The sequence below is a fragment of the Pseudopipra pipra genome, chromosome 1, assembly GCF_036250125.1.
Source record: "Pseudopipra pipra isolate bDixPip1 chromosome 1, bDixPip1.hap1, whole genome shotgun sequence".
Taxonomy (NCBI): Eukaryota; Metazoa; Chordata; class Aves; order Passeriformes; family Pipridae; genus Pseudopipra; species Pseudopipra pipra.
The window spans coordinates 39,882,976-39,904,795 of record NC_087549.1 but is presented as its reverse complement, the minus strand read 5'-3'; the positions used below and the strand labels follow the sequence as shown (position 1 = coordinate 39,904,795).

Here is a 21,820-nt window from a genome sequence, read left to right as displayed (position 1 = left end):
GGATTTTGTCTCAGCACCCACAGTCTGAATATAGAGAGGCAAAGTGTGATGAGGGGATGGAAACTTTTTACCTGCAATACCCTCTAGATCCTATTTTTCAGTACAAGTGACATGGTTTAGGAATGTTAAAACATGAAGAACCATAAGGATTAAGGTTGTAAAGAAGACTAGGAGATCATCTAACTGGTTAGGTGGAACCTCTTCGGTCAGGTTCTTTATTTTTGTTTTGTAGTGCATGAAGTCTGTTTACCGTAAATCAATGCAGTATCAATTTATGGCTAACATATATAGTGGTTTAATAAGATGAAAGATGTTTGATTGAAAGAACTGCTCTGTGTAAAGAGGGCAATGTGTTGATTTTAGTATGACTGAATTGTTGTAATAAGTTCTTGTATACAAGCCTACAAAGTGCTAGGCTGGGAAAACTGTGCCTTTCCTTACATTAGGATTTTTGTCCTGATAATTCTTATGTAGAGATATTTGTATTTTGTTGTCCCCATTGCCGCAGAACAAAGATGAAAGAGCACGTTTGGATGACACTGTCGCTGAACTAACTTTTGGAGCCAGTAAATAAAAATGGAAATGAATACATGAAATATCTTAACTTTTTATATTGCTTTTGAGTGACAGAGACCTGACTTGGGGTTTAATTGAAAGTCAAACTGAAATTTTGTTTTTAGAAAATATGAAATTATTTGTGTCAAGTAGTACAAAATCCAGCAAGAAAAGCCATGAATCACTCCAGAATAGGCAGAAGAGAATGCATTTTGCAGGGATGTGAGCTGGTATGGACCTGCCTTATTGCAGAATTGAATTCAGCGGTACAATTTTATTTTGATTTTGCTCCAGCTATGTTATGTGGAGATTGATTTGGAGCTGACATACCTCTCAAAGCTGAGTGTACAAACACAGCAAGTTTGTGTTTGCCTTTAAAGACAAACAGTTCTGGAGACTCCAAATGAAGTTCCTAGATACCTACCATGAGACTGCAGACACAGTGGCTAGGAGGATTTAACTCCTATTGATTTGCTTAAGAGGAAAATATATTCTACTTCTGTTGATTGTGCCTGAAGATGATTGCTAATACTAAGGGGAATGACATAGACCTGTTCATGCTTAAAGTGCTGAAGTTATCTTAACTAACCTAATGGTAGAAAACCACACACTCTCAGCTTTTATTACCTTCTTTTCTGTGATACAAGCAATTTTATTTGCACATCAGAAAGCAAGTAGCATATTTGTCCAGACATAATCCTTTAGAAATGTCCTAATGAACCCCTCCTTTTTGAAGTGAATGTTCTGTTTGTGCCATGGCAACACAGGCTTTTGGTTTCTTTGTACATATTCTACTGCCTTGGTATCACTTCTGTCAGCACCACGTGCAAAATAAATAGTATCCTTAGAAACTGTAAACTAAACATGGGAACACTGTTGATGCCATATAGCTTGTGATTGCATTTTGTGTTCTGATATGTGATAAAGATCACCTGGGAATGACTTGTTGAGTCACAGTAGTACAATATTCAGTGACACAAATTGCCATCCATGAGATTTTACCTGAATCACAGTGCAGAAGACGTATTTGTTGCTGTGCAAGGAACAAATTATTTGTAACAATAGAACTATGACTAAAAATAGATGATATCAAAACTGTAAGATTGAGCTCTGTTTTTCTTGTTTTCATAATGAAATGCTTCGAATGAGTAAATAGTTGTAGAATTTCATCCTGTTTCTAACATGCACATGTTGTGTACACAGTTCAAACAGAAAATGCAAAATAAACAGGACAAAACTTGAGGATATGTGAAAGAAGTATCTGCTGATGCTTTAAAAACAGTTGGGAAAATAGAATATATTTCCCAAGAAACTGAAGGTGTGCACTGCAGCTGTATTGTAGACGCTTAAATTATGGTATAACATTTTAAAAAAAATTTAATTCTCATAATACTCTTTTCTGTGTCTGTCCTGCTCTCCTGAGTTATGATGGCCATAATCCTCTAGATTTCATGAAAGTCACTACATTCAGTTGCATATTTCAGGAATTCTTTTCTGGTCCATTTAATCTCTCACTGATCTTACTGAGTGAGCAGCTCACTTGGTTGCTGGCTGGGGTTAAAACATGAAAGTGGTACACTCTTCACTATGCTGAAGAATAATAGGTGGTCTGTTCAGTTCTTAAATCTAACTTGATCTGTGTTGTGCTGGTTCAGTAGACAAAAAGGAATAACCAAAAGGAATGAGCAAGAAAAGTAAAATAAAATAAACCAGGAATTATATTGAGAATTAATTACCACATCTCATAACTAGGCCAATGTAGCTTTCAAGCAGCAAATTTGAAAGGAAAAGGTTGGGTTTTCTTCCCACAGAACTTGAAATTGTAAAAATCTTTGCCATAGCTGTCATGGATGCTCAACAGTATAAACAGATAAAGGAAGAAATAAGGAAAAACTAATGGAGAATATGTTCATCAACGATTATTGAACTTTATGGTCGACACCACTCAGTATTTGGAATCTGGCAAGTTAGATGGGCCAGAGAAAGTATCTGTAGGTGCTATTTTTATGGCCTTCCTCCCTAAGACTCTGCTGGCAATGGTCAGAGCTTCTCGCTAAGGAGTTTTTTGGTCTGGCTTAACCCCAGGGATCTTAAGTTCAAAGATTTTTTCTTCATAAAGATGAAAACCTTGGTTTTTCCATCCTGGTAAAGGAGGATAGTAGCACATAAACTAGGTATTGTTGCTGTGAATGCCCAGCTCAGTCATGATGTTTTATTACAGTGACTTAAAGGCAATGCTCTTTCCTCCACCCCCAGGTTTTGTTGCTGACAGATGACCAAACAGGATCGTTTTATTCGATCTGGATACCTAGCATCTCTGCTGCTGAAGGATTTCTGAAGACTACACGTCAAGGTAGAGCTGTCTACAAGTTCCCTTCTACCACACATTATTGGGGTGAGGTCTTTGAAACATAACACCTTAGCAGTAGCCTTTCAGTTAAAGCAGCATGTTCCACATAATTTCTGTTCTGTACATACCTCTTCTGCCCCTTTGCCAAAGCACACTCTGCTGTGCTGTGTTTCATGTCATCATTGCTCATTATGATACATTCCTTTAGTAGACTGAAGGTAATTCAGTCCTTATATTTTAATGCCATAAAGATGTCATGAATATCATCTGTGCCTCAATAAGAACATAATCATCAGGAGTACAAAAAAATAATAGAAAAGAGTCAAACTGAAAAGACCAAAGACAATGCAACAACATAAGAAAAATACATTCCTTCCACAGCTTCTATACCTACTACCTGCAGTTGAGAACTGCAAATCTGTGATACAGATCTTTTTCCCAGTGATTTACATTTGCAAAGCAGTAAAAATGTTTTACTTTTCCTGACTGTTTGAATATACAGACCCACTAATCTTAAAAATAATTCAGCTTTGAGTTTGTCTTTTTGTACTTTTGACAACTCTCTTACAAAGCAGTGTTCTCAGTATGAGAATGCTTTGATCCTGTTCTAAATGAGTATTTACTCTGCATCTTTTTTAGTCTCTTCAGTCAGCAAAGGTCCTATTGTTACGTACCGATCTAGGTCCCCAGATTCAGAGAGAAAATTTTGACAAATTCAGAACAAAATTATGTTTTGTTTTAGTACAAGAGTCAGTGTAATATGTTTAATGTTATGTTTGCACTTCATTCCAAAATATATTTTGACCTCAGGTCTCTGCAAGAAGGTGCTGAGGGTTTTATTCAAACGATATACTTCATTGTTCAAATCAGGAAGCTAAATTTCTATAAAATGCCAATATTTAGAGAAAGGAAAGGTTGAACCAAGAACTAAGAGTTAAACCTTCATAATTTTACAAACCTTTAGAAATGGATTTCCTCATTCTGATCAGCGTAAATTGCAATTCTTTTCTAAAGAACAGTTCTATCAGCTTCTCAGAATCCCTCAAGGGATTCTCTTGTGCATTGTACAATTTTAGATAAAAGCATTTTATAATTTTTGAATAATTTAAGATTTTGTACTTTTAGAGCTACTCTCCATGTGGTACTTTAGTCAACAGAATATGCAGTATGCTGTGTAATTTTCTCCCACTTAACAACTTCATGTCTGGTTTAAGAAACTTTAATCAGTTTGTTATATACAATTAGTTAGATCAGAAATGTAGATATTTCTCCTTATTTTGTCTTTCTGCATAATATTAACTGTCGTTTGCCAACTCTGGTTGTTTAACATTTACATAATTTTGTGTTTGAATTTTCAAAATGTTTATGAATTTGTATTTTGGCATTTTTATAAAAATAGTTAAGACAGAAATGATGTAGAGCTTCATGTATTATTTTTTCTGTGATTAGAAAACATTCAAACACTACTATGGATAAAAGATTAAGGCATGTTTTACAGGAAGCCTGAACAGCGTAACATCTCTAAAAGTTTGGGCAGGGGACAAAGAATGTTGTTGAGAGCTGCTACACTAGTCAGCTCATGCTAAGTTTGATAGTAGCTGAAGATGTTCAACATTGCATGTGATCTGCCTGACTTAAACTTAGGCTTTGATCTTGTTAATCACTTGAGAGTTTGCCTCCCTTTAATTTTGTCCTCAGGTAGGCCAGGCTACAAACATAAAGCCATCAGATATTTAAGTCCTTTATTCCACTGGGTCTTTCTGTTAGATAAATTTGTTGAGTATTATAATAGAAGTTGAACTATTTAGATAGTAGGAGCTCTTATATCATCACTGGGTGTAGTTTTACATGTTTTGGTCATTTACAGCTCTACATTTATTATCATATTGCCTCAGAAGATTAAGTGGTATTAGTTTGTAGATAATATCCCAGGTAAGCAAAGCTGAAGTAGGGCAAGATGGATGTGATACTGGTGAACACGAGATACTGAGAAGCTCTTGCCCATGATGCAGTTGTCTTTGAGTGAAAGGTGCACATTCATCTTTAGCTTTGTATTTGAGGACTTCCGTATTCCTTGCTGATTCTATATTTCTTCTGTCTTGGTGAACTGTGGCCTGAATGTTGGTCTGTCTGTAGGTATGAGATAAACCTAGACATCATTGCTTGGGAAAGTTGCATGCTGCTGAGATCAACTCAACAGCAGCATGTATTTTGAACGTGCCAGCTTGCCTTCTGTCAGCTTCCCATAGAGTTTTCAATCAGGTTATGTAAAAGACACTTGATGGCCTGGTCACAGACCATCTTAAATACAGATTAAAGCAATAATGTCCTTCATAGGATCATAGGATCTCTCTAACAAAATGGTTTAAATTGTGGGGGAAATCACAATTTTTTAGACTTAGTTCAAATATGTGAATAGAACAGCTTCTACCTTTCTCACTTTTCATCTTCTGAGGACTAGTTTCAGTAGAAAAGATACAGGTTTTCATGAGAAGGAAACTTGTTTGTTTTTCCAATCTAGAATTTAGTAACAATTTGTAGTGTTGCATATAAAATAAAAACCTGTTTTAAAGCTTGTTATTAAGCAAGAGTCTGCATCATGCATACTTCTGCCTTTGGGAAATAAAAAACAACAGGTGACACAGGAAAATCAAAGTATTCATTGCAATATTGAGGGATGTACATACACTGTCATCACAAGTACATCTTCATACCTTTGATATGATGGACAAATATGCACATAGCAATTACATTTTGGACTGAAGGAAATTTAAGGCATGTGGTCAGTCTTGATTATCTTACTCAGACACCGTAAATTCCAGTTTTTGTAATAACTGAGTGGAAACTTAATGGAAGATGTTTCTCTGCATAATTTTTTTGCACATAACATGACTGTCAGTGTTGTACTTCTGTAGAAATCCCAGAATGTTAGATTTACTTTATCACATCCTACTCTTGATGAATGAGAAATGCAAAGTATATTTCCAGCCTCTCTTTTAGATAGACATAAGGTTTTGCTTGAAGTATGTCTTATCAACTAATAGGCAAACTTTAGACAAATCAAAATATATTTTGTGGTTTGGGTTGTGACGTTAAACTAGTGGCCTCTCTACCATGGCAAAACGTAAACAAATACAACTGTGGCCATTTCATAACAAGGGAGACCCAGATGGCTTGCTTGTGTTCCAATAAAAATTTTTTTCAAAGAAGTACACTCATAACAGTTTAGATGGTGCATACTCTTCACTTTCCAATTAGTCTTTCCAAAACTAACAGAGCCAGGATTTGAATGGTCATTAACCCTGTTACTCGAGCTGCTCAGACACCAGCCTTTAAGGGCTGGGACTGCAGTTATGTCAGTGAGAAATGAGAATCAAAGTGTTGTGAGAATTGCCTGCAGACTGTTTAATAATGGTTTCCAAATAACAAGAATAGAGGAAAAATAATTAACTAATTTATTCAGATTCTGACACGGCTTTTGCGGTCACAGGCCTGTTGCTGTTCTCAGACTAAGCTCTGTGGTCCTTAAATTCCAACAACTGTTATACAAACCTATATCCCATGACAAATACAGAAAATTCCACTGGAACATAAGAAAAAATTTTCTTATTCTGAGGGGGGTGAAACAATGGCACAAATTGCTCAGAGACAGCGGTTTCTCATCCTTGGAAATATTCAAAAGCCATCTGGGCATGGTTCCAGGCAACCTGTTCTGGCTGACCATGCTCTGAGATGTGGGTTGGATTAGGTGATCTCTAGAGGCACTTTCTAACATCAGCTGCTCTATGATTCCAAGTCAAACCCCTTATGTCTTAGTAGTCTGTTTATAAGGATCTGAATGGACCCTAATATTTCCTTGTTTATATGTCTCAAGCGGCACTTGTAACAAATAAATGAAGTTTTGATGGACAAGTAATTTAGTCTAGACATTAAATTATTATTAAGGTACTTTCTTTATTGTAAAAGGAAACAATATTCTTTATTCCATATTCATAATTCAGTGCATTTAACTTCATGTTCTAACTTAATTTTACATCTGTTTTAGAGTAATGAAAGACTATAACCACCTTTTTAAAGCAAGAATTTGCACAGCATTCATAATAGTTGAGAAAGGCATCTGCACTGGAATCTTGGGTCCTAGAGAGCTGGAATATTTCCAGAAGCATGTGAGATCCATATTTGTGTTATGATGTTCAGAAGTAGAGTCTTAAATTTATTTACTGCTTTACAACAGGAGTTTCTAAAGTTGTCATCTAAAGTTTAGCTATCAACTTAATTTGAACACATGGAAAAAGTGTATTTTTTTTCTGTTATTGCCTGGTTTAAAAAACAGCATGATCATTCATGTGAAATAAGTAAATAAATGTTTGTATTTATATGTAGTTAAAGAATATTGCTACCAATCACTTCTGAAAATTGAGCTGAAGTTCTATGTTTGTGTCACAGAAGTATTAATTGTCTTGAAGCTAACAGCTTCCTTTACAGACTGAGTCAGAGTAAAAACCTTATGAAAAATGTTGAAGTTTGCAAGTGAATACATAGGGAAGTGATTTATCTCAGCAGGGAGGGAGCTAATCTTTTTCCAGTTTTTGTCTGAAAATTGATGGGTTTGTTTCATAGATAAGGCTCTGGCATCAAAGGCAAACTGAAAAGAGGTGCTGCAAAAGGCTTATGGGTGGGGACAGTATTAGTCAGTTCTAGCACAGGAGCAAATTTTGTCATCAGTTCTAAATATTTTGATGAAGTTAAGTGATATGAATAATTTTATATGAAATTTCAAAAGTATCCCTTTTTAGTGTTCTGTCAGTTTGATAGCAAAAATATGACTAAATACAGAACCACAAATGACTGTGAAATAACACTTATTAGATTTATGTTTTGAGATGTGTCTTTGCCAGAGGTGGGGGCTGAGAGAGAAAATATGTCTGAGTATTTTACAACCCAGAGCATTTTGCAACAGAATGCATTCCAGAAATATTGCAAACTTTATGCTTTAACAAGTCAGCCTCATTCTTAGATATTAACAGAGAACTCTTGAAAGCACTAGGTCAAATTCATTGTTGCTATAATTTATTTCACTCAAATCTCTCCTTTTAGAAAGAAACAGCAGAGGATTGGAGGAGAAGCCAAATGAGATTCTTTTCCTTATATGGATTTTGCATCAGCATTTCTGTTTGCTGAAAATAACTTACTTTAGCTTTGCCTCCCTAGAATGGACAGGATTGCTCCCTCATGTTGCAGATCTCTTAGGGCTTTTTTCTGTCCCTATGAGGCAGCTTGTTTAGATACAACCCTTTCTTTTGTGAATATTTAGTTATGCTATAGGAGTTTCTACTTTAGGACATTAATAACAAAACAAAAGCCCAGGTAATGCAATGCTACTACTTCATCATAAACTCTAGGACAAAAATTTTTTTCTCTGTATTTGTCCATTGACTTCACATTAGGATTCTGAACTGAACAGAATGTTGTGGCTAAATTTGATGCTTAGATGGATAAATATTTGCTCTGCAGTGACTTCATGGGAACTTACACTTGATTTTCTTTAAATAGAAAAAATTGCCTTTTTAAATTGAAGTATATTGGCTACCTACTGATGTTGTGAAGAGGAAAAGATTGAGGCAGTGATTTGACGTGTTCTTTGTTTGTATAAAAGAGGCATTACTGTTTATCAGCATAAAAATATTAACCCTTCTTTTGACAATGTGCGGTAATCATTTTGAAGAAGTACTTTTAATACTGATTTTTTGTTAGCTTTCTTTTAAACATCTCTGTTACTACACGTACACAATTCTAAAGTAATGTTTTAATTTTTCATGCATCAGTAATACTGAGTTACTTGTAGACATTAATTGAATGGCATGGTTATCACAGAAAGATCCACTTGATCTTCCATTGTAATTTGCTCCAAGTCCCTGGGAATTAGGATAGTAGTGCCAGCTTATGTCAGCTGCCATGTGGCAGGCTCCCAGTTGTGCAATTTTTATTTTCTAGTTTTAAATGTTAGGAAAAACAGCTAATCATGGCCTTTTCCCATCATGCAAGCATTTTTGAGATTTCAATTTTTTTTTCTCATTTTAAGTGAAATCAGGGTTAAAATCTCAAAAAAGGAAAAAAAAAGGGAAACTGGGCACCAAAAAGCTCTGATCATTTCAAAATATTCCATTTAAATGATTTTATATGTTATTTTGATTATGATCTTTTCTTATTTTACCATTTTAACCATATGGTAAGTTTCTAAAATAAAAGTGCCTTCAAACGAAAGGACTGAAATTTCACTTAGAAAATAGCAGAATATGGTATTTGACAGCTTCACTTTTTTTTTTCTTTTGAGCATTTCAAGTCTTGAAATGCACTGAACTGAACTTCCTCTGAACTGTTTCACCTTAGACAACGTTGAGTACAAACCCCTTGGTTACAGTATTAGTTTCATTTACTTGAGTGAGATTACTTGGCCAAAGGACAGTTTGTGTCAGTGTGTGGACCTGTTGTCTGAAATCCTCGAGTACCAAATGAAATATTGCTGTGACTAGAGATTTACTATTATAAAAGTGAGGGGTTTAGCTCTGAATCCTTTGAAGATAACTAAAGCAAAAAGTATTTTCAGCCTCATTTGTCTCTTATCTGCATCTGCTGCCACCAGGCATTGTGTTTAAAAAAGGAATATTTATGAGACAGTAATTCTCACGAACACAGCTAGATGACTTGCACAAGTGAGGAGATGCAGTTTCTGAATTCAGGAATCTGTGTTTCTGCTGGGGAGTGGCAGCAGGTTAACCACTGCTAAGGGCCAAACACCTACTTGGCTGCTCACCGACTCCCCCTGAAGGGACAGGGGAAAAAATAGAATGAGAAAACTGATTGGTTGAGATAAAGTCAGAGAAATTGCTTAAGAGTTACTGTTCTGAGTAAAACAGCTCTGACTTGAGGAAAAATTAATTTAGTGTATTGCCAATGAAAATAGATTCAGGCAGCGAGAAATAAAGACAAACAATGAAACATCTTTCCTCTCCCTCTTTCAGGATCAACTTCTCCAGATCCTGACAACCACCTCCAAAGCAGTGCAAGGATGGTGGGGGGTATGGTATAGTCAGTCCCCAGCAGATCCTCTCGGTCTCTCTTTCCATTTGATACTTTTCCTCTGCTCCAATGTGGGTCCTACCATGAGCTGTAGTCCTACAGGAAAAACCTGCTCTGGCATGAGGTCTTCCCAGGCCACATTTCAGATCTCTGCTCCAGTCTGTGCTGTTCTAGGGGTTGCAGGGGAGTTTCTGCTCCAGCACCTTCTCTCCTGCTTCTTCTCTCACATGGATACTTACACTGCTGTTTCTCACTCCCTTTTTTTTTTTCCTCCCCTGTCTGTCCATCATTTTTGACCGTTCTTAAATATGTTATTACAGATGTGCCACATGACAGGTTCAGCTACGTCCTGTCTTAGCTCTGTTGGAGATGATTGGAACCAGCTGTGTCCAGCACAGGGCAGCCTCAGCCTCCTCTCATTCCTCCCTGTATCCCCCCCTGCTACCAAAACCTTGACATGGACAACCAATGCATGACCTTGTTTGTTTGCAACCGTGACAATACTTTTGAAAAATAAGTCAAGGGATATACCTTTGTTATACAACATAAAAGGTAACATGGTCTAAGACTGTCGAGGAAGTAACAAACTTTGAACTTGACAGCATAAAAAAGCCTTCCATTATCTAATAACAGTTATCTGTCTATCTATCTATCTATCTATCTATCTATCTATCTATCTATCTATCTATCTATCTATCTATCTGTCTATCTATTCTATTTGGTCCCTTTAAAAGTTATTGTTATTAACTGTTAAACATGCTTTTTGAAAGCAGATCAATTATGAGTCATTATTACTACACTTTCCCTGATCCTGTTCTCCAAATTTGAGATTTGTACTTCTGTTCTCGCTTGGACTGATCACAGAAACATTTGTATCATAATATGTCTAGCATATTCATATAGTACCTGTAATGTGATTGGGAGCATATGCAATACAGAATAAAACTGAATTATTGATAATAGATAAAAGATAAATAAAAATGTATCTGAACTGATACAAAGCTCTGATGTATTTCAAATTAAGAAAATGCACAACTGCATTGGGGAAGGGTAAATAAAAGTGGCAAAATTCAAGCAAAACTAAGGGAATTAAGGGCCTAAGCGCACAGATGAAGAATAAGACTAGGAGAGTTTTAAAGTTAAACCATATCTCTTTTTGAAAAAGTGTGTGTGGGGGGGAATCTTCCTTTCTTCCTTCCAAAGAAATATTTTGAATTTCTCACTTGATCTTCAAAGTTTACAAACATTGATCCAAAAATAGGGTGACCTTACAGACCCTCAATTTTCAGCTAGCATACAAATACACCATTGCTACAGGTATTTCTGACCACTGCAGGTAGCATAGAGATCTATATTTGTGCAGCATTTGTGCTAGACCTATGTGTAATGGTTCTTCTGAATAATGAAGGATTTACTTGTTTGATGAATCTCCTAAGTTAATAGTATACAGGTAATATTTGGAAAGGCAATAAAGACAAATTTCCAGTGACTGTGAGAAGAACTTTGTAACTGAGCTGCATTCACATTAACTCGGTCTCTCAGAGAAATACATCACGAGGATCACTTGAACACAGTCTAAAGAAAATTATCTGGATTCTGCTGTAAGAAATATTTGTGATGTGACTAAGAGATGCATCAGTCTCAAGAATAATGCTTTTTACTTCTACCTTGCAGGAATATACTTCCAACTGTACTCTTTTCATGCAAGGATTTGTCCATTTATTGAGGGGACTCAGTTATGGTTCTTGTTTAACACATTAGTTTGCAAGCAGATAAAAATGGTTCTCACAAAAAAAAAAAGGAGCCTATTTTGAATCAACTCCTTCTGTAGTATACAAATATAATGTTATTAATTAGCACTCTCGTCTTCTTACAGCAACTATTTTAGATTACATCTTCAAAGGGAGCTTTTTTCAGTTGGAAACAAGTTTATTGTTATTTATTGCAATATAAACAATTCCAAGTATGTTAGGAATTATCTCTCAATTTATATTTTTAGTCTGAGAAAATTCTAGGGTAATTTAAGAAATATCAATAGCAATAAAAAGTAAGTATCTAAATGAAAATTTGTATTTTAGCCTTTAAATGGGGGTCACACAAAAATTACTTTTCACCTCCATTCCTTTCAGTGTTTCTGAAAGGAGATAAAAGTTAAGGATTAGTATCCAGAAAACTCTCTGAACAAAGCCTACTACATTTTCTTTTTCTCCATAGTTCAAAAAGGTAAAAGAGTAGCTCAGTTCAGGTTGAGGTTATACATTTCACAAAAATGATGCAATGACTACAGTAGCCTCTGATACCATCATAAGAGCACGGATGATGTGGCGTAACATGTACTGTGTTTTCCAAGGAGGAAGTCTTATTTCCATAAGCAAAATAAGCCTGAAATAGCATTAAAGCAGTAAGACAGTCTAATTGCTTAGAGTCAGTTCGCGTGACCAGATTATAGTATGTCACTTCTTTTTAGATCAGTCTCTTCTAAGTAAACAGACATCCTTCAGCATCTGAGTATTTCCCTGTGGCAGTCTTCTAAGAAAAACACGAGAAGAGACCTATCTGACATCGCTCTTTCCGCTGGCTGTTCCCCGTGATTTATTTGAAGTCACAAGAATTGCTTATCTGCCGAGATAGAGCTGCAGAGCCCGCGCCTGCCCGCTTGCTCCGTGTGGAGGGTCTATTGTTCTGTCACAGCACCCGGAGAGATTGCCGTAGGTTGACCTTGGCTAGTGACCTTATCAGAGGTGATTTTGCAAATACTGGGGTTTTTTCAGTAACATTCAAATAACTTTTTGCAAGTTGCTTTTTTCTTTACGTGTTCCAAGCGAAAGCCATGAGGATTGTGATTCCAAGTAGAGGTTGCTCTGGAGAGGGGTTTTGTATTTCTGCAAATTTTTTTTCATTCTCCAAGGCCTTGTGCTGTCTTCTGACGCTCTGAAGACAGAGATGGCTGTGCCTGCAAAAAGAGAATGTCAGCTGCTGCTTTTCTGAAGAAAAGTATAACTGCATAATTTGCCTTTAGAATCTTATAGAGGCATGGCCAATATTTGATTATAAATCACACCTTCTTTGTCACTATAATAAAAACCTTTATGTCATCATTACCAAAAGATTTCAAGACTTCACCTGAATATATCTCTTCAATTTAGCATCCCTTTAGACAGTACTAGATCTCTATAAGAATATTATTTTCCTTCAGCATGGTCTGGAATTCTAAACATTTTTTCTTGATCAGTGTTTGAAATTGTCAAGAAATAAAGGCACAATAACACAAAACTTAAATAATTAAAACTTGTAATTTTTTAACTTAGAAAATAAGTTGAAAATAGATACTGTTTAGTATTCAGTATAGTGAAGATAAGTGAAGATAAGAGCATGAATGCACTTCACAGAATAACACAATATAATGCAACTGTATCCTGAAGGGGAGTGGAGCATCTGAACATACATCCTTTTGAGATGCAGTCACATTCACAGAATCACAGAATGGTTCAGGGTGGAAGGGACCACAGTGGGTCATTTGGTCCAACCTCCCTGCTCAGGCAGGTTTATCCTAGAGCACACTGCACAGGATTGTGTCCAGACACTTCTTGAATATCTCCAGTGAGAGCGACTCCACACCCTTTCTGGGCAATCTGTTCCAGTGCTTGGTCACCTGCACAGTAAATAAGTTCTTCCTCATATTCAGGCAGAAATTCCTTTGCCTCAGTTTCTGCCTGTTGCCCTACTGCTTGGCACAACTGAGAAGAGCCTAACTCAAAACTAGTAGTTGATGGGAGAAAAAGAATTTTTTGTTTGTCTTAAGGGAGGGATAATATTAGTAAGAGGGAGGAAGCTTGAAAATGCACCAACTTTCTGCTGCAGTGGAGCAGCAGAAGCAGAAACATTATAAATTTTTATTGACAGTCAGGCCTTTTCATCACTGACCTCTCCTTAGTTTTTAATAGTAGATGATATGTTGTCTTGTAAGTTAACTCATCTGCTCTTTCTTGGCTTTGTATTGTTATTTCCCTGGAGAAAGACCACAAGGATCAGTGTGTGGGGTTCAGTCTGAATAAGTGAGGAAATGAACAGATCTTTTCCATTACAAGTTATGTGTATTGGATTTTATCTGTCTTAAGCACAAAGTAAATAATTTGACTTAATGTGCTTAAGAGATAGAAAAAAATACTAGGGGGTCTCTTATTCTTTAGCCTTGCTGGTGTATGCTTTTAATTTTTTTTAATTTAAATTTTAATATTTTATCTAGTCTAATTTCAGTATCTCACATAATGAAACTTTGAATTACTTTCTCTTATTTTACTGAGAGGACTTCTTGAAAACAGCAGCAATATTTTTTACCATTCTGTTTGATCGTGTATTCATCTCACAGACTTCCTACTTACAAATATTTTTATGGCTTTTGCTAATTTAATTATAACTTAATTAAAAATTAATAACATAAATATGAAAAGTATTTTATTAAATTAACACCTCCCCCCCAAATCTTACTATTGAACATTTAATTAAAAGGAAGTAGTAAGTACCATTTTGTTCATACATAGTTTTTAGTCAGTATTACTGTGTGTAGAAAAATCTGTTGGCAAGATCTGAGGCTTCATTTAGATAGAGAAAAAGACTGACATATGGAAATTTGCTGGTAATAACAGCTAATACAGTTTGATTATTTTTGAAGGAGGTGGACATTGCCTTTCTATTTTTTATTGATCATATGTCAAAAAATCTTTATTCATCTAATGATACCTTTTAGCACTAATTGAGATTAGAAACTGGCATTATGACAAAAGTACAGTACAGAAATACAGGCTGGATGTCTTCATAAAAAAAAAAATAATTTGTGCATCTAATTGGTTCAAAATTCAATGTAAGTGTAAAATACCAGTTCTGCCTGTGAGGGAGTTTAGAGGAATGTACTTCCAAACAAAAATAAAATGAAAGGGAAACAAGAGGCCTGGGAATATGCAAGCAAGACACTGGAAAATGACAATTTAATCCAAAGGATATAAAAGTAGCTACAGATATTTGAGTAGAGTTCCTCTGTGTGTGTTTGTGTATGTACATATACTTAAATATAAACATGCATATGCAGAAATAGCTACTTTTAATGTTCGTGTATAAGTGTAAGTGAGAGTAAATGCAGAAAGGGCAAAACCAAGTATCCTGGAGAACTACAATAACAGAAGTGGTGACTGTCTTCAGGTTTAAAACTCATTGTGGGAACCCTGGGTTGATTGTAGGAACACACATTCAGCTCAGTTTTTCACATGTAGTTTTCCAAGCATGACAGTCAAATATAATTCAGTAGTATATATATTTCCCCAGATCTTCTTGCTTCTCCCTACATTTAACACAACTGAGTGAGCTGGACTTTTCCTGGGGATTCAGGCACAGTGATAGAGCACTGGAGGTGGTCAGGTTGTTTCCTCTGGGCACCCTCAGGTCTGAGTTAGGTATTTTGTCCCCTGAATCCCGGGCAGATAAAAAGCCTTTAGGTCAGGTCTGTATTTGATACTATTTCCATTTCTGTCAAAGAAATGGGTATCTAAACCCAGGCTTAAAATTAGGAGTGTCTTGCCACTGGGCATTTTGAAATCTGTTGTGGAATTAGATGTTCTACACTAGGCAGTCTTTTCTTATACAGAACCTAGACAGGAGGAGGAGCATTGAGCTAGTTCACTGTTGAAGGTTAAGATATACGGACTCAAATCCTTCACTTGCTCTAAATCAGCCAGTGAACTGGATCTCTGGAGCAGTAAAAGAGCTCTTTAACTACTAGACAGTTATGAAGGACAGCAGCAGCTGGCTGCCTGGGCTGTAAAAGGGGTTGGTCAGTTTTCTTCAGGCAAGATCTGCAAAGCAGCGATGAGCTGTGCATTGCACCAAAGCTAAGACATTAAGCAGCTTAGTGTTGTCAGAGCTGGAGTAGTTGTACACGTGCCCAACAGCAAAGCTGTGCTATTAGCAATTTGGGAGCCTCAGGAGCCTGGGCTGCACAGGAGTGGGCAGCAGATCAGAACAGGGGTTTGAAGATGTAAATTTTTACTTTAAATTGTTTGTAGGAGGCAGAAGTGTACAATACATTTAAGACTAGCTTTTTTATCTTTTTGGCCTCACTTTATGACGTCACTCACTCTAAAAACAATCTCTGAACTCCATCAAGGAAATAAGTAAAAGATTTCATTATGTCCTCCAGAAGGAATCAAAAGATATGTCCCTCACAGTCACTTAAGCTGCTGGAGCTTCAGGAGGCTTCTTCAGCTTATGCTTCACAATGTCTCTGTGAAATAGGAAATTGCATGCAAGGCCATTGCGTGCAATTCCAGCTAGACAAACTGAGGCACATGTGGTAAAATTTCAAGGTAAGCTGATAACATCTTGACCAGGAAACTCATGTGCTGCCTTCTTAAGCCTTTTCTTTGACCATGCTGTTTGGGAAATGTAAAGAATAATAGTTATAAATTAACAGATTGGTAAGAAATACAAGGAAGTTAAAAGATCATAAAAAAACCCTGAGAATGTGTGACAACCCTAGATGTCTTAATGAGTGAAATTTTCAGTAAAACATTAAAGTTCACATAGGAGTTTTCTAACCAATACAGGAAGAAGTCAATCTTAAGTATGCTGACAGAACCAATTAGATGTACAGTTAGTTGTAGCAATGTTTTTATAAATCGTGATGTGTTAAGGTCAGTACACAGGTGACTGCATTTGATGAAAGGGCTGGGAGGGTCAGGAAGGCAAATTGAAGGGAGAAAAGGAATTTTTGAAATGTTGTAGAAGAAGAAAACTAGGGACATGGAAAAATTTCTAGTCACTCTTTTGCTAGTTTAAAGAATTTGAGGTGCTCTGTAAGCATCCACATATCACTGCAGGAGATTATGTTGATATAATACAAACAAATAAAAATGTACTCTAGGATGGCTCTTTTTTCAGATGCCCATACTCAGGAAAAATGAGAACGTGGTTGACCATTCTCTTTAGTTAGTATATTACAGAACAGAAGGTAAATGTAGATGGTTAAATACATCTGAGGCAAGAAAACAAGAAAAACTAGTCTGAAAATGATTATACCTTTAAATTTGAGATAGGCTGTACACTCCAGAATTAAATTCTAACCCACTTAAAGGTGATGGGTCAATTCCTGCTTTTGCAAGCCCATTGAATTTTCATAGGAATCTGTCTTCTGAAGACAGTTTAGTGTTTAGATTTGAGTTAAATTTAGTGGTGGTCAAAAACTAGAACAGCTCAATGAGGAGTTTTGCAGTTCAATTAACCATCCAGGCAGAGCTCTCTTGAAAGCAGAGCCCTGGTTTGGTTTTGTTTTGTTTCCCTCCCGAGAGGCATCCTTTTTTTTTTCTCATTCTGCATCCTCAGCTATTGGTTATCAAATCTCTGGCAGAGAATTTAATGAATAAAAGTCTATGGGGATTAACTTGATAAGAAGTTCACCTATATCAAACAGTAAAATGCTGTTGTAATGCAATGGTCCAAAACCTTATCAATGGTAACATATTAACAGTGGCACATTTTTTGGAAGGCTTTGCTGGAAAGGATGTAAACAGGCTGGGCACACTGAAGGGAACTTGACCCAGCCCCCTGCTTCTAATGTGATAATTTCCTTTTTAGCTTGATAGTAATTTCCTAGTTCCATACCTTACTGAGCAAGTTCATTAAAAAATAAAACCCTTCCAAAATAAAAGAGCATGAAGTGACCTGGAAATATAAAGCACGTTATCAGCATTTTCTCGGGCCATAAGATAAACAGTAGTAGTTTAACTGGTGTAGCAACTGCCCTTTTTAAAGGAGTGACTCACACTTGAATGATAAAAATACTCAAGTGTTAACTGCTGCTCCATATGGCTCTGACTTAAACAAAGGATGTCATTCAAGGGCCATAGGATTGCTAGGCAGGGAAGGCCACATCACACAGAGCTCTGGCCCTGCTCAGACTTAGGATAATGCTGCAGAAAAGGTTTTTTATGTTTCTCAACCTGAGATGGTGGTTATCTACTAAGGAAAAAAGAATTTGTCAGCAAACAAGCTAATGTAATTGCTAACAATTTTTTTTCAGTTTCCTTGATATGATGGTCTTGAAAAACACTGAAGACTTGTAGATGGAGGTGGAAAGTGTTAGGTTATATTTAGGTACTTGTAGCTTTTAATCAGTTCAGTTACTAAAGCGAAGTCCATAGAAAAGGAAGAATAATTAATCAAAATCAGAAAGAGTTGTGATTAAAATATTTTTTACAATTATTTTGATGCTGTACTTTTCTGGTCTTATACAATGAATTTTGGAGTCAGTTAGAAAATTTTGACTTTGAAAAGTTCCACTTGAGCTTTGGTTCAGCCCGGGGTCTGCAGGCCAAGTGTGCTCAGGGTGCTGGACTTAGACCTTTTGCCTCATAGAATTGAATTGCAGGTTAACTTCAGGCACTGGACCTTCAGCTGGCCATCTCTGTGCCACTCTCTTCCTAGAGGAATCGAAAGGAAAAGTTCCACTGATGCCTGTGGTCATTAGAGTAGATCCTTTGTACTTATCTGATGTTGTGTTCACAAAGATCCAAATGCGAGCTTTCCTATTTTTTTTTTTCACTGAGAGGTAAGAACCAAAGTTAGTGACAGTCTCACAGTGATATGGTCATAATTTCAGTTATTGACCAGTCAATAACCCTTACAAAAAAACCAAGACTAAGGATACTGAGTACAGATTAAGTGCTATATTTAGTATCAGAACTTAGAATTGAAGATGTGAGAGATAGACAGGCTTGTAATTTAAATATGAGAGTGACAGCAAATCAGAAAAATTGTAAATCTGTTTGCAGTTACAATTTTGATTACTAGTATGTTTCTCATGTGGCCTGATTTTTCTTGCTTAAATTTTCTGAACTAGTTTTATATTACTCAGTCTGTATTTGTGAATGATTTATATATAAATAAAACTGGTCTCTAAATATTAGGGCTAAATTCTTATCACATCATTTATATAATTCCATAGGCATCAGTCAAGCTGCCCCCACGAATGGGTAAAAAGTGTTTTTGTGTCGGTAATGATCGTTATGGGACAATTAAAATTTTTTGTGGCTTGTTAGTTTTAAGCCTGAATTAAGCATAATTCTATTGATGCTATTTTTACTATAAAGTTGATTTCTCCTATCTTTTCAGAATATGTTGAGTGTTTGCAGTACAAGAATGAATGCAGTGGAGCTTTAAAGTTGCATATGTCTGGACAGAACTTTATAAGCCTTTTGAAGTCTTAAAGAAGTAGCATTCACATTATCAAATGGTGACACTTGATTATAATCTTCACCAGGTTCCAGAAGTATTATCTTTTGGGTCTCAAATTCTAGTGATACACAGAAGCTACTGATGGATTAGCTGGTTATTGAAAGTGGCTTTGCATGCCCTGGAAAGCTAATGGGGGTAGCAATGATATTTTAAATCCTGCAATATAAATTCATATTACTAATGGTTAAGTTATAAGACACCAGAATATAATTAGCACTTTTTCATCTTCTGAACAAGTGTAAACAACAAAATACTGACTGTAGTACATTAGCTAAGATAACTTAAGAGCCTAAATAATAATATTAATATATTATTAAAAAATCATATTTTTAGCAAAATATCTGTGCAAGATTATCATTTAATGTTTGTACCTATGCATCTTATGAAAGTGGAACTGAAGTGGTATTTTAAAACTTCTATAAATTTTGCATTCTCCTCCAAGGAAACTCGTTACTGCATGCAATGGTGGCGTCTACTGAGCAGTGTTTTTGTTACTCTTCTACACAGCTAGTTTTGAGAGCTTGATGTAATCCTGATTAAGCAAAGAAGCTCCAAATCAGATTATACATCTGCTAGCAATTAGATGGAACAGTTACCATCTGGGAACATAGTATTTCCACTGGAAAAAAAGAAAAAATACCCCACAAAACCCCCACAGTCAGTGGTATAGTTAAAATATAGTTAAATGTAATCCTCCTGTCTCTTCATAAACTGTATTCACATGCATTTACAATCTTTGCCCTTTTTCCAACATGTTGAAATAAAGAGTGCCTCATGGATGACAAAACTCCTTCAGACTGTCATGTTTTACTGAATGTTGGGAAAGAAACAGGGGACTATTTTCATTTTGACATCTGATTGTAGACAATATATGAGAATCTTTTAGCACAAGGAGGATCAACTTGATAAAATGAACGAACAAAAGCAAGAATTAATGCTAGCTAATAAGTAGATAAAATTAATAAATAGTCTCAGAAGGTGAGTTATATTGTGTTATATCTTAACATATTAAAAATTCATATCACTAAAGGATTTAGTTTTGGAGGATAACCCTACTCTGACAAGAAGATGGATTAGGTGACCTACATTCCCCCCCATTTTTATTTTATGTGTTTCTATGCATCTCTTGAGCAATTTAAATAAACAGAAAATTATATAAATGAGATATTTAGAAGGTAAATAGAGTTTCAAAACCATATGAGAGGACTTGCTGAATGAGATGTTGGACATTCTGCTCTGAACAATGGCTGCCTGAGATGAACCTGATCTGGTGATTCACATTAGCTGAGATTAAGCAAATGGATTATGATGTTTTTTCTAGCTGAGCATACTTAGAATAAGACTAAGGATGTTGTTTCAGATGGTATAGACAACTACATGTACAATTCATAAATTTCTGAAAACAAGCTATACTCTCTTTTATTTACGTGTGACTGTGGGTGAGTATGATAAAATTATATGCAATGCTTACCAGCTCTATGGCATTAGGCATATTCTTATGTATTTAGAACAAAGTGCTCCACTTTAAGTCTTTATAAAATTTGGCATCTTTATGCATAAGCTTTGAATGAGTGGTTTTGTTTATGAGAACACAGGGAAAGGGATTAAATTCTGATTTCTGTTTTGCTTTTTTTTGAGAATAAATTTCTTAGCAATATAGTTGTCAAAATATCTTAATAGACATTCTGTATTATGTAATATCAGCTATTTTTAATTTTATAATAATATCATTTAAGTATGAAAATCATTAGTATGTTTAAGATGAAATGAAGCTATTACAGTGTGATGACCTGTAGTACGAAAAAGTAACTTCTACAATACATTAAAGAACAATTGTTCATTGTCCATAGGTTGAACAATTGTTCATTGTTTAAATGTTTTCTATTTGTAGGATGCAATTATAAGGTATCTTAAAGATGCATAAGCAATTTCCACTATTGATATGTATATTCTCTTTGTTTGTTTTGGATTTCAGTACTTTCACAGCGTCAAGATTAAGTTTAACAATTATCTTTATGTAAAATATATTTATTTCTCTTCCAAATGTTGATGCTTATGTAGCTGAATGTTTTATACAATTACAAATATCCAGATCAGCTTCTGAGAAGCTAATTCAAAAGTGATTAATTTCAGTAGTCTCATGAGAAAATCCACCTATTTTATCTCTGGTAAGAGTGAATAATCAAATCATATAGTTAGATGAAATTCCACTCCATTTTCGTAAAGGGTGAGAAATACAGTATAGAGTAGCTGAGAAGCTATATTTATTTCTGTCTCTGGCCATTGTTGACGATAACACTTTTGTCCCCAGAGATCCTGAACTGCACTCTAAAGCTCAAGTCTCCTTGGCCAGTTAAAACGGAGCAACATTATGTTCAGTTCACTCAAGAACTTTACCACATTGCTGCTTTCATTGTAGAAGAACATCTGCTCTTCAAAGAGAGTAGGAAAGTTTGTGTTGCAGCAAGCAACAAAAATGCAAAAATGCCCCTACGTATTTCCTCTAGGAATATCAGTCTAAATGGAATGACGCACGAAGCATAAAATGACTGC

The 21,820-nt window shown here is 35.7% G+C and overlaps 1 protein-coding gene across 1 annotated transcript in view; it reads left to right on the top strand.

Annotated features, from left to right (window-relative positions):
- The first annotated feature begins 2,814 nt into the window (after positions 1 to 2,814).
- The window catches only part of RP1 (RP1 axonemal microtubule associated), a 189,525-nt gene continuing 170,519 nt past the window's right edge, over positions 2,815 to 21,820 (top strand). The window contains exon 1 of the mRNA XM_064653041.1: positions 2,815 to 2,908. The gene's annotated coding sequence lies outside the window, so the exon portion shown is untranslated. The remainder of the gene's footprint in view (positions 2,909 to 21,820) is intronic.